Genomic DNA, 17,090 nt, shown 5'->3' on the forward strand with positions numbered 1-17,090 from the left:
TATTTATTATAGATCAGTTTATGTGGTTCGCATCTCTTGCTTCAAGTTTGGTAGGTCAAATGTTTTGCCCCAGTGTATTTAGTGAGCTCCAAATGGGTCAAAATTGATTTCATGTCTGAGAGAATATAAGATAAAAAATGTATGCAAAGAAATTTCCTTTTCTTTCTTGAAAGGAAAGAAAATTTGTAAAAAGAGTCACCAACCTCAAAATGTCAGTTATAAATAATGCTTCCTTGCTTCCCAAGGATAAAAACTATCAGACAGAAAAAAGTTAAAAAGAAGCAGGAAAATGCATGATTCAATGTTTTCTGGCCAAGGGCATTTTCCTTTTTTGGGTTATAAAAAGCAGGGCAAATCAGCCTCATATGTTGTATTAATTTTCAGGTAATTGAAAATATTTCATAAAAATATCTGTTAGAATGTACTGAAGAGAGTACAGATTTAAAGAGCATTTCTATATCTTAAGGCCAAAGATAAATAAAACAAAAATTGTTATTTTAAAATTTTTATAATTAAAATCTAATTTAACTCTTCTGTACCATTTTTTGGAAAGTTTATTTAATATTCCAGAGCTATTTTACTCTCATTAAGATGATAAGAATAATGTTCACCCAGTTTAAATTATACACGTTTATTTAAGACAATAAAGTAGACATTATGAAAATTTTAAATTATAAAATTGCATCTTTGTAGTCTTTATATCAAAATCATTATCTAACTTTAATATGTGCTTTGCTCATAGTAGATATCTTATAGTTGCTTGTCAAATGAATTGAAAAGCCAATCATCTTAATTTTCTGGGTCGGCAAGATTGAGAGGATGTGGCTGGATTCCATGCTGAACAGCTTATATCTTGAGAACAGTTTTTTTTTTAATTTTTTATTAACGGGGTAATGTATAGAGAGGTTACAGGTACATTCACCAGGTAGTAGGTGCATTACTTCTCACACATTGAAACCCCTTCTCATGTTTTTGTTCCCAATTCCCTCCCTCCCCCCCTCCCAATCATCTTTCCATTCCTGTTTCAAATAAACAAATGTATATACAATATAACAGGTAACAAAGTCAGATACAATAATGATATGAGATTAACCAAAGGATAACAAAGGAGAGGAGAAATAACAGCACATTAAGAACAACAATCACACAAGATAAAGCTCTTGTTTCCATATCCTAGACATCCTATCATTTAGTCTCATCCTATACGACCTTATGTACCTAGGTTTTGCACTATTGTGATCCTCTACTAGGAGAGTCCTAGATGTGTACTAATTATTACAAATGAGGGAAACCATGGAACCTATGTGCCTTTGGGACTGGCATACTTCACTTAATATGATTTTTTTCCAAGTCTTTCCATTTCCTTACAAATTGGGCTATGAGAACTGTTTTTTTTTTTTTTTTTTTTTTGTAATCCAGTTTGATATAGTGGTGGGGAATGCAATGTTGAGTGTTGAAACTGGTGTAGGATATCTTGTTGGAAGTGTGATGTGCAGAAACTCAAGAATAAGAAGGATATTAGCATTTTAGCTGTTTACTGTTACCTTTAATAATGTTCCATCAGGAAGGGATAAAAGAAAGGAAATACAGCAGAAATTGAGTGAGGAGTAGAATTATTACTATTAGTCAAAATCCCTGAGTTTGTATTTCATGCTGGGTGATGCCAAATGTCTGAGTTTTTTTCTCATCACCAAATTAGTTGAAAGTGAGAAACCATGACCTGTTATCCTTTTGAATAAGGGAAGTGACATTGAGATAGTTAAACACCTTACCACCTCAGCTAGGGAATATTACAGTGATATTTGCAGTAAGGCTTATATGGTATCTATTAAACCACCCTTCTTTTCCATACAGAAAAAAATAAAACTTCACAGAATTGCACTCAATATTGACCAACATTCTGTAGAGCTGGGATGAACAATGATGAGCTTATTTCCTAAAGAACTGAGAATGTTCCCAAACCTGTCCCTGTCCCTTCCTCTTACCTAGGAATAGGGTTGTATGTGTCCCTTCATTTCCTCTAGTTCCACAAGTACCTTTTTGGTACTCTGAAGAGCACCCCATTTCTCTGCAGAATTACATCTGTTGATCCCCCCACTGTAACACAGTCTTTTTCTACCCTCCCTGACTACGTCTGAACTCAGAGAGCCTGACATTTTTCAGTGATTGCTAGTTGTGGGACCTCTGTCAATATCAAAGCAGAAATGAACCATTAGTTTGATCTTCAGAGAAAAATCTTATTCCTTCATAACCTCAGACCCCAACACAATCATGGAATCCATCTTTCCTTCTCACCCTGCACTGACTTCCCTAGAGAGAATACGGATGCTAACAGGTTCTATCCATATTCAAATTAACTGGAGGTACTTACCAGTAAATAAATAGTGGGAGTGAGGAACTAGAAGGAGTACTGGGTTAAGATTTTTAAAGAAAAGGAGCACCTAGAGTGAAAAGACCACTTAACAGGTGGACATATGAAAGAACCATCTAAGTGAGGTTCACAGTACAGTTTTTTCTTGTGTCAAAGTACAAGGAGCAAACCACGGAAGAGTTCTTTTTAAGAAGCAGTCTCCAAGTGTCTTTTCTGATGGATGTTTTGACCTACATCATTCTCTGGCTCTCTAATTTCTATGCTTCTAAGAACTCCCACTCCCTGACATCTCACTGAATAAGAGAGAGGTGTCTTTAATGACATTACTAAGTGAAGAATGCTGATCTTTCTGAGAGAAAGAAGGCTAGTCATTTATTAACTAAAAGAACCAAGAGTTGGTGTATGAGGGACTGCAGTGTGTCAGCTTATGTTTGAGCCTAACCATCAAACATTAAATTTCAGTGCTGTGACAGGAAGTCCCATTAGACATGTGCAAGTTCAATGTATGTTTAATAAAATAATAACTTCCCCTTATTATATTGCAGCTCAGATTTTTGAGTTCCACTGCTAAAAATATTCATCTAAAATTCATCTCATAACTTGGTTTTGCTGTCATTCTCATTTCCAGTTACATTAAAAATAATAAGGCATTGTATTTTTCAAATTAAAATAGAGTAATGAATGCCAAATTTCTATATTGTATACTAAACTTTTTAAATAGTCTATATATTACCTATGGAATAAGATATTTTATTAGGGACTGGGCTAAAGTTTTCTATTGTGTTGTGTTGGGTCTGCTATTGAAGAATACTCTGATCTGAAAATGAGGAGTGATTTGAATCCACATTAGAGCTAGTTTTGTGACTTGAGGTAAACCATTTTTACTGGTCTCAGATTCTTGATTTGTAAAATTAGAGCTTTCTTTTGTGAAAGCCTGTAATGGAAAGGATAAAAAAGGGCATTCTACCTTCTGATAGCTATGAATTCGAGTTTTCATGAAAAAGTGAATTGATCTGCAGATGGAATTACAATTGTTAAACGACTGACTTTAAGTTGCAGAAACTATCCTATATTATTGTAACCTCAGCGGTTCTTGTACATAGACTAGAGGAGCAGAAGAGAGGAAAGATTGTAGAGACCATGCTATGAGAATGACTGTCCCCTGACTTTGAGGATGGAGGAAGTAGAAACCATTATAGTGATACGGACAGGCTGTGGAAGATGGAGAGGCAAGAGAATGGACTCTCTTCTAGAACCTAGGAACACAGCTTTTCCTACACCTTGATTTTATTTTATCCCATCCCTGGCTTCTCATTTCTGGCTTCTCACTTGGGGCTTTTGTCCCCCAGAAGTGTGAAATGACAAATTTATGTATCTATCTCAGCACCATTAAAATGGTGTCTTCTGTATTTTTTGATCATTGAGCATATTCTGTATTTTTCTACATAGCTCTACAAATAGGATGGATGACATTAACTAAATTCTAAATACTGAACCATGTTTGCCATCTCATAATAAGATATATATATATATATGCTGAAAAGTTTTTTTTAAATTTTCTTTAATTCTGGTTTTTCATATTTTATTTCATAATTATAATACTAGTATTCACAGATTGCATTGGTGCCCTTCAGTGGATGAATGGATGAAGAAAATGTGGTAATATACACAATGAAACTTTTCACATTATTTCACATTATTTAGAAAGTTCAACAAAATAGACACCAGTAAATTTGTACTTGAAAGAGGTAGGATGAGGCCAGTGAGAGGGATTCGACAAATAAAGAGAAGACAGAAGTGTGTGGGGGGAGGCATGCAGCAAAAAATTCAATGTATGTCCTATAAAATTAAGAAAAGTAAAGAAAGTGGATGGGAGAAATGGCTGAGAATAAGGAAAGAGATGACATAGTTCAAGATACATTGAATTCATAAACTGTTTTTTGAAATGCAATTTCTTTGTGCAATTATTAAAGATAATAAAATTATTTTTAGAAACCATTTATTTTCTAATTTTGAACCAGCATCTCATTTTGGATCCCAGGTTGGCCAAAAACTAGTGACACTTCTGCCTTAGCCTTCTGAGTGCTGGAATGATATACAAGAATCTGCTATGCTTGGTTTGAAAGGTGTTTCACTATACTTTGCTTAAGGACTTAAGGACAGTTCCTGCAGAGAAAAGGGTACTTTGTACTGAAGCACATTTGCACCTCTGAAGACATAAGCAACTGGAAGCCACCTCACAGCACAAAGTCCTCTTACAGATCTTTAGACTTGAAGAACCAAGCCTGGCTATACTTTATATTTTCATTTTTTCATAAAGACATTTCACATCTATTTTTCTTTATATGTATTTTAGCTATATTCCACAAATTCTGTTGTATTCTACTCCATAATCATTAATTTTCAGAAAATTTTAGTTTTTAAAATGATTCTTTATTTTATTATCTTTTTTGCTTTTATTGTTATTATTTTTTCATATAGTTTTTCTTGTAATTAATAGAAGGGTTACATGATATTTGCCAGATAAAAGGTGCATTAATTCACATACATTGATACCCTTTCACATGTCTTGCTCCCCATTTCCCTCCCCCCCACTCTCACCCCCTCATCTTGTTTTCCCACTTTCCCTAACCAATTTCAAATAACCAAATAAAAATATATCCGATATATCAGGTAACAAAGTGAGATACTGTAACAATATGAGATAACCAAGGGACAGCAAAAGAGATGAGAGATAACATAGTACCTTAAGGACAACAATCATTCATTATATGGCTTTTGTTTCTATATCCTAGAGGTCCTTTCATTTAGCAACATACTATATGGCCTTATGTATCAAGGTTTTGCTCTATTGCAGATCTCTGCTAGTAGAGCCCAAGGTTTCTACTGATTATGACAAATGAGGGAAACCATTGAGCCTAAGTTCCTTTGAGTCTGGCTTACTTCACTTAATATGATTTTTCCTAAGTCTTTCCATTTCCTAACAAATGGGGCGATGTTGTTCTTTCTAACAGCAGCATAGAATTCCATTGTGTATAAATACCACAACTTGTTAATCCATTTATCAACTGAGGGACATCTAGGTTGGTTCCATATCTTTGCTATGGTAAATAGTGCTGCACTGAACATTGTTGTGCTAGTGGGTTTAGTATGTCTTTGTTTCTGGATGGTTGGGTAAATGCCAAGTAGTGGAATTACTGGGTCATAGGGGAGCTCTATGTTTAGTCTTTTGAGGAACTGTCATACTGCTTTCCATAGTGGTTGAACGAGTTTGCACTCCCACCAACAGTGTAGTAGTGATCCCTCCTGGCCACATCCCCTCTAGCATCTGTTATTATTCGTTTTCCTGATCCTGGCCATTCTAACTGGAGTGAGGTGAAATCTTAGAGTTGTTTTCATTTGCATTTCTTTTATGACCAGAGATGTTGAGCATTTCTTCATGTGTCTATAGGCCATTTTGGTTTCTTCTTCAGAGAAGACTCTCTTTAAGTCTTTGGCCCATCTTTTAATGGGATGATTGTTACTTTGGAGATTAGTTTTGGATCGATTCAATTTTTTGAGCTGTTGATATATTTTAGATATGAGGCCTTTGTCTGTTGTATGGTTGGGGAAGATCTTCTCCCACTCTCTAGGCTTCCTAATTAGTTTACTAGCTATGTCATTTGTCATACAAAAGCTCTGCAGTTTAATGCAGTCCTACTTATCCAGCCTTTCTCTGATTTGTTGTGATTCTTGGTCCTTATTAAGAAAGTTTTGACCTGTGCCAAGGAGGCCTAGTGTATCTCCTATTGCTTCTTGTAAAGTTTTCAGTGTGTCGGCTTTTACCTCCAGGTCTTTGATCTATTTGGAGTTAATTCTAGATCAAGATGACAAAGAAGGATCCAACTTTAGTTTTCTGCAGGTGCTTAACCAGTTCTGCCAACACCACTTGTTGAAGAGGCTATCTTTCTTCCATTCTATTTTTTTGACTCCCTTGTCAAAGATTAGGTGGCCATAGGTCTGTGGTTTAATATCTGGGCCTTCAGTTCTATTCCATTGGTCTTCAGGCCTGTTCTTGTGCCAGTACCAAGCTGTTTTGATAATTATAGCTCTGTAATAGAGTCTAAAGTTTGGTATTGAAATCCCTCCTGTGCTGTTCTTTCTGCTAAGAAGTGTTTTTGCTATACGGGGTCTTTTATTATTCCATATGAAATTTCGAATTGCCTCTTCTATTTCTTTTTTTTTTAGATTTTTTAATTGTAATTAGTAAAAGGGATAGATGATATTTGCCAGATAGAAGGTGCATTAATTCACATACATTGATACCCTTTCACATGTCTTGGTACCCATTAGCCTCCCCCCCACACCCCTCACCCGTCTTGGTTTTTCCCCCTTCCCTATCAAATTTCAAATAACCAAATACAAATAAATTCAATATATCAGATAACAAAGTGAGATACTATAACAATATGAGATAACCAAGGGACAGCAAAGGAGATGAGAGACAACATAGTACATTAAGGGCAACAGTCATTCGTTATATGGCTTTTGTTTCAATATCCTGGAGGTCCTTTCAATTAGCTTCATACTATATGGCCTTATGTATCAAGATTTTGCTCTATTGCAGATCTCTGCTAGTAGAGCCCAAGGTTTCTACTGATTATGACGAATGAGGGAAACCATTGAGCCTAAGTTCCTTTGAGTCTGGCTTACTTTACTTAATATGCTATTTCTTTAAAGAATGACATTGGGATATTGATGGGTATTGCGTTGAATTTGTAGATAGCCCTTGGCAAGATTGTCATTTTCATGATATTGATTCTTCCAATCCAGGAGCATGGGAGGATTTTCTATTTCCTCAGTTCTGCTTTATTTTCCTTTTTTCAGGATTTTAAAGATTTCATCAAAAAGGTCCTTTACATTCTTAGTTAAGGTAATTCCTAGGTACTTTATTTTTTTTGAGGCTATTGCGAAAGGAGTTGCTTTCCTGATTGTTGCCTCATTCCTCTCACTGTTGGCGTAGAGGAAGGCAGTTGATTTTTGAGGGTTAATTTTATATCCTGCTACCCTTCCAAAGTTTTGAATCAGCTCAAGAAGCTTGGGAGTAGAGTCTATAGGATTCTTTAAGTGCAGGATCATGTCATCTGCAAAGAGGGAAAGTTTTCCTTCCTCTTTCCCTATTTGGATCCCCTTTATCCTTGCTTCTTGCCTTATTGCACTGGCTAGGAATTCTAATACAATGTTAAAGAGGAGTGGAGAGATGGGCATCCTTGTGTCTTTCCTAATTTTAGAGGGAATGCTTTAGCTTTTCGCCGTTAAGTATAATACTAGCTGTGGGTTTGTCATACACAGCCTTTATTATATTAAGGAATGTTCCATGGATTCCTAGTTTCTCCAGAGCTTTTGACATTAAGGGGTGTTGGATCTTGTCAAATGCCTTTTCTGCATCTATTGAGACAATCATGTGATTTTTGTCCCTGCTCCTGTTGATGTATTGAATTATATTAATTGATTTGCATATGTTGAACCATGTTTGCCTCCCTGTGATGAAACCTGTTTGATCATAGTGTATAATTTTTTTGATGAGTTGTTGTAGATAGTTGGCCAGTATTTTGTTGAGAAGTTTTGCATCGATGTTCATCAAAGAAATAGGTCTATAGTTCTCTTTCTTTGATGAATCTCTGTCTGGTTTGGGGATGAGGGTTATACTGGCTTCATAGAACGAATTTGGTAAAGAACCTTCATTTTCAATTTCGTTGAAGAGCTTGAGGAGTATTGGTGTAAGCTCTGCTTTGCAGACCTTGTAGAATTCAGCTGTGAATCCATCGGGACCTGGGCTTCTCTTAGGTGGAAGATCTCTTATTGTCATTTCTATTTCAGTGCTTGAAATAGGCCTGTTTAGCTGGGTTAGTTCTTCTTGGTTCAGTGTGGGTATGTTAATATTGGCTAGGAATTCGTCCATTTCTTCTAGATTCTCAAATTTGTTGGCGTAAAGGTTTAAGAAGTATTCCCTCATGATACTCTGGATCTTGGTAATTTCTGTCTTGATATTACCATTTTCATCTGTGATTTTGTTTTTTTTCGATATGCTCCCTTCTTTTTTTGGTAAGATTTGCTAAGGGCTTGTCAATTTTAATTCTTTCAAAGAACCAACTCCTTGTTTTATTGATTCTTTCTATAGTTTTTTTGGATTCCAATTCATTTAATTCTGCTTTTATTTTTTAATAATTTGCTTCCCTCTAGTGGGATTAGGGTTGGTTTGTTGCTCTTTTTCCAGGAGCTTAAGGTGACACATTAAATTGTTGGTTTACGATTTTTCTGATTTATTATTGTAGGCACTCAGAGCTATAAATTTTCCTCTGAGTACTGCCTTTGCCGTGTCCCAAAGGAGCTTGTATTTTGTGTGCTCCTTTTGTTAAATTTCATAAACTGTTAGATTTCTGTTCTGATCTCTTCGATGACCCATTGGTGATTCAATAATGTGTTGTTCAATCTCCATGAGTTACAGGGTTTTCGTTGGTGGAGTTGTGTGTTCAGTTCCAATTTGATGCCCTTGTGGTCTGAGAGAGTGTAGGGAATAATTTCAGTGTTTCTGAATCTGTCTAGGTTTGTTTTTTAGCCTAAAATGTGGTCTATTTTCTAAAATGTTCCATGTGCTGCTGAGAAAAACGTATATTGTGTTGTTGCTGTGTGGAATAATCTGCAGATGTCTGTTAGATCTAGTTGGTCTACATAGTTGTTCAATTCTAAGGTTTCTCTGTTGAGTTTTTGCCTTGCTGATCTGTCCAAAGGTGAGAGTGGTGTGTTAAAATCACCAACAATCACTGTGTTTCAATCTATGAATGGTTTCAGTGAAAGTAAAGTTTGCTTGATGAAGTTCGGAGCTCCAGGATTCGGTGTGTAGATATTTAGGATCGTTATGTCTTCCTGGAGGAAAGATCCTTTTAGTAGTATGTAGTAACCTTCTTTGTCTTTTCTTACTAATTTTAGTTTGAAGTCTATTTTATCTGATATGAGGATGGCAACTCCAGCCTGTTTATGGGGGCCGTTAGCTTGATAGAGTTTATTCCAACCTCTCATTTTCAAAAGGTGTTTGTTTTTTTGGATAAGATGTCTTGAAGACAGCAGAATGATGGATCCTGTTTTTTGATCCAACTAGATAATCTATGCCATTTAATTGGATAGTTAAGTCCATTGATATTGAGAGTCAGGATTGAGAAATATTTATTAGTTCCTGCCATTTTTACAAGCTTTCATTAGGGCCTGTGTCTTGATAGTTTTTGTGGTACTTAGATGTTATGAGTTTTAGGTGCCATGTCTTTCTCTGTATTACATTTGTGTTGGTTTTCCATGTGTAGAACATCTTTGAGAATTTTCTGTAGTGTTGGTTTTGTTGCTACATAATGTTGAAGCTTTTCCTTGGAATGGAATGTTTTTATTGTTCCCTCAGTTATGAATGAGAGCTTAGCTGAGTACAGTATTCTTGGTTGGTAGTTATTTGACTTCAGGGCATGGTATATATTGTTCCAAACTCTTCTTGCTTGCATGGTCTCTGCTGAGAAATCCGGGGTTATTCTGATTGGTTTGCCTTTATAGGTGATTGTTCTCTTCTCCCTGACTGCTTTTAGGATCCTATCTTTGGCCTCTATTGATCCAGTTCGGGTTATAATGTGGCTGTGGGATGTCCTTTTCTGGTCAGGTCTGTTTGGGGTTCTAAAAGCTTCTTGTATCTGGATGGGACTGCCCTTCTGGATATTTGGGAAGTTCTCTGAGATGATTCCCTGAAGTATATTTCCAATACCATTGACCTCTTTCTCTAGACCCTCCTCAATAGCAATTAGCCCTAAATTAGGCTTCCTAATTGTATCTTGGACCTCCTGTAGCGTTTTCTCATATTTCCTAGATTTGAATTGACTCATTTTCTGTTCTTTTTCTATAACAACTAAATTATCTTCAACCCCGGAAATTCTCTCTTCTGCATTGTCTAACCTGCTATCAAAGCTATCTACTTTATTCTTCATCTCCCTTGCTTCTAATTGCTCATTTTTGATGCCTTGCATCTCTTGTTTTAGATCATGTATGGATTTCTTTAGCTCCTTGATTTCCATTTGAGTGGTCAGCTCAGCAGCTTTATTCTCTTTGGACATTTGTTGGAGTTCAGTCAATTTTGTTTGTGGATTCTATGAATTCGTCCATTTGTCTTTGAAAAACCTTTATTATGGCCTCTTTTATGGCTTCCCCTTTTTCACATATCACCTTGTTTATGGTTTCCTCTTGTTTAGCTATGGCTTCCTCCCTTATCTCTTTCTTTATATTTTCACATTTTTCATTAATGATGTTTATCAGTTGCATTTATATAGCACTTGGAAGGCTCTCCTCTAGATTTGCCACTGACTGCTCCGTTGCCTGCTTATGTTGGGTGGGACATGTTATTTCTTGATTTGACATTTTTCTTGAGTTTCTTGTTCTGCCCATTTGAGGATGGGAGCAAGATTAATACTAAACAAGATTATAATTTTTCAGATATAACCAAACTAGACCTTTTTAGTTGGCTGAAAATAGATATTAGCTCTTTTAGATTGGTAATAACACTCTCTCTTTCTTTTTGTACACTTACATACAAATCTAATACAATCACAGATGACCAATTTATGGCCAAAACAATAATCCCCTCAATCCAATCTCTATTGTATTTAAGTCCCTCTGGACCTAGAGTGTAATTGAACACCTAGATACACAGCATTGCTCAACAACCATCAAATGTAGATCCATGCATTATAAGAGTTGAAGGATGAACAGAGGACCAGAGATAGAAAAACAATATGAAAGATGACAAGGGAGATAAGAAAAGAATAATTCAGGAGTGTAAGAATATTATAGTATTGAAGAAAGGGTATCGTGTAAGGATAACTGATCTACGGTGATAGAAAGGTAGAGTATTTGTGTAGAAAGTTTAGATGAACTTAGATAAAACTTATCAAAATAAGAAGAGTAATAACATATAGAGAAAAGAGAGAGGTTGGTATAGGAGATTTCAATGATACCAATTTAAAAAAGAAAAGGAAAAGAAAGGAAAAAGAAACAAAACAGCAACAAAATAAAAGAAAACAACACACACACACACAAAACGAAAACAAAAACAAAAACAAAAAAAATAAAGGAAAAAGAAAAAAGGTGGGGGGAGATTCCTCACTGTTCTGAGTTCTTACCCAAGAGATACTAGGGTTGAGAACCTGGAGATTAAAAAGCAGGTGACTGTATCGATATGGATATCTTTTTTGTTCAAACTGTACCCAGAGCTGTCACTGTGTTTCTAGGAAAAACCACAGTGACAGCAGGATTGCTGGAAAAGAGAGGAGAAAAAAAGAAAAAAAAAGGAATGAATCATAACATTAGAAAAAAAGGTGTAGGTTAAATGGCAAAGAGAAAAACAAGAACATTTAAAAATGCAAATGAAATGGGATAAAAAAATAAAAAAATGATATTCTTCAATTTTTTTGGTGGGGGGAGAGGTTAGGAAACTTGTGTCTCCCCTAAATTCGGGATCTAAACACTTCACAATGTCTTTTTCTCTTGTGATTTGGCTTTGCAGTTTTTCGGATGAGATTGCTTGATTGGTAAAACAAAGCTGAAATATCCGCGGGCGGCTTTGTTTACCAGGTCTGCAGGCGGCGCAGGGGGATGGACTTCAGCAGTGCTGGGGCCGGTTTTCTGGCTAAGGGATCTCTGGGAAATCCTTTGCCAGCAAGGTGGCGCTGTCAGCAACACCTCTCAGGCTCCAAGTGATTTGGCCTGGGGCATTGCCAGCATTCAGAATGGCAGCACTGCTCTCACCTGGAGGGGGAGGGGCTCCCTCCCAATGCCGTTCCCGGAGCAGAAGTGGAAACTTCTCATCGGAGGTACTCACAAAGTGCTGGATTCTCCGGTTCTGTGAAGCTGGCAGGTCCCTATTTTATTATCTTTAAGTAGTTGTACAAATGAATTGCCATTTAACAAAACAGTTTAAGAATACAATATATCACGATCATTGTCACCCCTTTCAACTGTCCCACCCGTCTTCCCATCTTCTCTTCTCAATTTTGTAGGTTTTATATATATATGGATATATGTGTGTATGTGATAATAGATTGAATTCTCCCCCTCTCTTCTTCATTTGTTTCCCCTTTCCACTTGACCCTCACCCCTTTCAAAGTATTTACTTTTCATGTTTCATTTGCTGACCTTTGATTTTGTCACTCTAAGGAGTTACACAATTTGAATTCTTTGGTATGGAGTCAGCCCAGATGCCCCTCAGTGCACAAATGGATCAAGAAAATGTTGTATAGAGACACAATGAAACTTTACTCATCCACTAGAAAGATTGATATTTTACCATTTGCAAAGAAATGGAAAGACCTGGAAAAATGATTTAAGTGGAGTCAGGCCCAGAGAGAAAAAGGATATTTACTTTTCTTTATGTGGGGAAGCTAATGTAGCACATCCTCTTATAGTTAAATATGTTGAATGATATGCAGTGTGTTCAAATGTATTAACTGAAATATGATAGATTCAGCTTTTGCAGGTTTTTTTAAGTTTAACATCATGCATTTCTAAGGTATTTACTTTTTTGTGTGTGGGTCATGTGTCTTGAAACTCAGCTGGGTGCAGTCCTTGAGCTCTTCAGCTAAAGTCTTCCACCCTACCCTTGAGCCAAGTCCCACTTCCTGTTTTGTAGAGGTTAATTGGAGACAAGAGTCTCAGGTCCTCATCAGATTCATAAAAAATTTCTTAATGTATTTAACTAAGTTTTTAGTGTATAAAGTAAAACTTAAACATTCTTTGAATTTGGGCCTGGTGCTGTACATCTGTAATCCCAGAATTGTGACGATGCCACGGGATGATCAAGAGTTTGCTGCGCGCATTGACTGCTTAGCAAAATCCTGTGTCAATTATTTTTTTAAATGGAAAAAGACAGCCTCTTCAACAAGTGGTGTTGGCAGAACTGGTTAAGCACCTGCAGAAAACTAAAGTTGGATCCTTCTTTGTCACCCTGCACTAGAATTAACTCCAAATGGATCAAAGACCTGGAGGTAAAAGCCGACACACTGAAAACTTTACAGGAAGGAATAGGAGATACACTAGGCCTCCTTGGCACAGGTAGAAACTTTCTTAATAAGGACCAAGAATCACAACAAATCAGAGAAAGGCTGGACAAGTGGGACTGCATTAAACTGCAGAGCTTCTGTATGGCAAAGGACATAGCTAGTAAACTAATTAGGAAGCCTAGAGAGTGGGAGAAGATCTTCACCAACGATACAACAGACAAAGGCCTCATATCTAAAATATATCCACAGCTCAAAAATTGAATCAATCCAAAAATAATCTCCAAAGAAACAACCATCCCATTAAAAAATGGGCCAAAGACTTAAAGAGAGTCTTCTCTGAAGAAGAAACCAAAATGGCCTATAGACACATGAAGAAATGCTCAACATCTCTGGTCATAAAAGAAATGCAAATGAAAACAACTCTAAGATTTCACCTCACTCCAGTTAGAATGGCCAGGATCAGGAAAACGAATAATAACAGATGCTGGAGGGGATGTGGCCAGGAGGGATCACTACTACACTGTTGGTGGGAGTGCAAACTCGTTCAACCACTATGGAAAGCAGTATGGCGGTGCCTCAAAAGACTAAACATAGAGCTCCCCTATGACCCAGCAATTCCACTACTTGGCATTTACCCAACCATCCAGAAACAAGGGCATACTAAACCCACTAGCACAACAATGTTCATTGCAGCATTATTCACCATAGCAAAGATATGGAACCAACCTAGATGTCCCTCAGCTGATGAGTGCATCAACAAGTTGTGGTATTTGTACACAATGGAATTCTATGCTGCTGTGAGAAAGAATGACATCGCCCCATTTGTTAGGAAATGGAAAGACTTAGGAAAAATCATATTAAGTGAAGTAAGCCAGACTCAAAGGAACTTAGGCTCAATGGTTTCCCTCATTTTTCATAATCAGTAGAAACCTTGGGCTCTATCTACTAGCAGAGATCTGCAATAGAGCAAAATCTTGATACATAAGGCCATATAGTATGAAGCTAATTGAAAAAACCTCCAGGATATTGAAACAAAAGCCATATAACGAATGATTATTGTCCTTTATGTACTATGTTATCTCTCATCTCCTTTACTGTCCCTTGGGTATCTCATATTGTTACAGTATCTCACTTTGTTATCTGATATATTGAATTTATTTGTATTTGGTTATTTGAAATTTGATAAAGAAGGGGGGAAAACCAAGACGGGTGGGGGAGGGTGGGGGGAGGGTAATGGGTACCAAGACATGTGAAAGGGTATCAATGTATGTGAATTAATGCACTTTCTATTGGGCAAATATCATGTAACCCTTTTATTAATTACAATAAAAATATAAAAAATAAAATAAAATCTAAATACAATTAAAAAAAAGAAATGCAAATCAAAACAACTCTAAGATTTCACCTCACTCCAGTTAGAATGGCCAGGATCAAGAAAACTAATAACAACAGATGCTGGAGGGGATGTGGCCAGGAGGGATCACTACTACACTGTTGGTGGGAGTGCAAACTCGTTCAACCACTATGGAAAGCAGTATGACAGTTCCTCAAAAGACTAAACATAGAGCTCCCCTATGACCCAGCAATTCCACTACTTGGCATTTACCCAACCATCCAGAAACAAAGACATACTAAATCCATTAGCCAACAATGTTCATTGCAGCACTATTTACCATAGCAAAAATATGGAACCAACCTAGATATCTCTCAGTTGATGAATGGATTAACAAGATGTGGTATTTGTACACAATGGAATTCTGTGCTGCTGTTAGAAAGAACGACATCACCCCATTTGTTAGGAAATGGAAAGACTTAGGAAAAATCATATTAAGTGAAGTAAGCCAGACTCAAAGGAACTTAGGCTCAATGGTTTCCCTCATTTGTCATAATCAGTAGAAACCTTGGGCTCTATCTACTAGCAGAGATCTGCAATAGAGCAAAACCTTGATACATAAGGCCATATAGTATGATGCTAAATGAAAGGACCTCTAGGATATAGAGACAAAAGCCATATAATGAATCATTGTTGTCCTTAAGGTACTATGTTATCTCTCATCTCTTTTGCTGTCCCTTGGTTATCACATATTGTTACAGTATCTCACTTTGTTACCTGATATATCGGATATATTTGTATTTGGTTATTTGAAATTGGTTAGGGAAGGGGGGAAAACAAGATGAGGGGTCGGGGTGGGAGGAGGGAAATGGGGAGCAAGACATGTGAAAGGGTATCAATGTATGTGAATTAATGCACCTTTTATCTGGCAAATATCATGTAACCCTTCTATTAATTACAATAAAAATATATGAAAAAAAAGAAAGAAACTAAAAAGTTTTGAGGACATTATGGCCCTGGGAAAGGAAGAGTATTGAAAAGACTAACCCCCAGAATGAATAGAAACACTGGAAAGTTGCATTTTCAAATCTTACACATTATTGTAGAATCCACCCTCCTCCTCCCATACACACATATTATAAAAAATCATAAGTAGTAGACTCAGAGAAGATTTGAGCTGCACATATAACTGAGATATAACAGGCAAAGGTTTGTATCTACAATGAAAGTCAGAATAGCTCCTAGGTATAAGAAAAAGATAGGCAAAAAGGAAAAAATAACCAGTGTGAACTCATGCACAGGAAACCAAAACCTTATTAGCCAATGAATAAATGCAAAGGTGTTCAACCTCATGACTCCCCAGGGAAGTAGAATCACACCACAGTGAGATAAGCTTTATGTAGACATCGAATGGCCAAAATGAAGTTTGACAAATCCATAGAACATCAGGAATGTGAAGGAAGCTGGAAACTACCCAAGCTGATGGGAGCGGGCTGGCTTGGGAAATTCTGTACATTGACTTTAGTTGGAACACATACTCCACAAGAAACAATTTTCTTTTCTTTTCTTTTTTATTATATTTTCTTGTCGGGATGATGTATAGAGGGGTTGCAATCACATTTGTCAAGTAGTGGGTACATTACTTCTTGAACATTGATGCCACTTCCAATGTTTTTCTCTCACTTCCCCTCCTCCCATTCATCTTGTTTTTCCCCTCCCTATTTCAAATAAAAAATTAAAACATATACCATATACCAGATACCAAAGTTATATACAGTAACAACATGAGATAAACCATAAGGGAGAAAAAAGAGTAAAGAAATAACTTCACACAGTATATTAAGAACAGTAACCACAAAGATAAACCTCTTGTTTCCATATCCTGGAGTTCATTTCTTTTAGCCTTATTATATATAGCCCTGGGTGCATAGCTTTTGAGCTATTGTGATCCTCTGCTAAGGAAAAGCATACTTTAAAAATCTGTGGACAAGCTGTTCATAAACACTCTTTAAAAAATGAGCTGGAAGACATACTATTGAACAATATCGAAGAATAAAAAGTGCTTGGGATATGCAGATTTGACAACTCACTCTTAGGTTATCTTGATTACAATTGACTCATCTCGGCATAAATGCAACTCCATGAGGAGTGAGGTGGTAGGGACAAATGAGTGGTGGACGGTCACATATACATTCAAGTCATTTTTCACACAGCGCCCAAAAAAGAAAGGGAAAGAAAGGTGTTCCTAATGAAAGGCACCAAAGTCTTTTTTTTTTTTTTGCCAGTCCTGGGCTTGAGCTCAGGGCCTGAGCACTGTCCTTGG

This window comes from Megascapheus bottae, chromosome 9 (genome assembly GCF_031878675.1).
Source record: "Megascapheus bottae isolate mThoBot1 chromosome 9, mThoBot2.hap1, whole genome shotgun sequence".
Lineage (NCBI taxonomy): Eukaryota > Metazoa > Chordata > Mammalia > Rodentia > Geomyidae > Megascapheus > Megascapheus bottae.